Below are 433 nucleotides of genomic sequence, written 5' to 3'. Positions count from 1 at the left end.
GTTCACATCACACAATGACAAAATCAGTCAATCCACTCATCTCAACACTCCATCACTGTTAGTTGTTACAGTGTTACACCCTCAGACTAATAAATTATTACTCTGAGGTTCAGTTCAGTGCGAACAGCCGAGCTGAGTGGACGTGTTTGTTTGTGAGGTGAAGTGATTGCAACGAGCAAAATCTACCTGCCTTTATTAAGGCTACCTGGAAAGAATCCCTTTCTTTCCTTTTAATCACCGACCTAATCCCCGGCTAAGCATAGAGGCCGTCGGCATCTTTGTTCAGGTACCTGTCCCGGGGTTATGCCCAGGTAAGTTTTAACTTATTTATCAGTTATTTGCATTACTTTAAAATACATTTCTTTAAAATTGCGACCCCCGACAAACAATATACCAGACAGACAAATACACCAAAAGACACGTACGCCCCCGT

Source organism: Anoplophora glabripennis, unplaced genomic scaffold (assembly GCF_000390285.2).
Source record: "Anoplophora glabripennis isolate ALB-LARVAE unplaced genomic scaffold, Agla_2.0 scaffold1540, whole genome shotgun sequence".
Lineage (NCBI taxonomy): Eukaryota > Metazoa > Arthropoda > Insecta > Coleoptera > Cerambycidae > Anoplophora > Anoplophora glabripennis.
Note: the sequence above shows the minus strand (reverse complement) of the source record.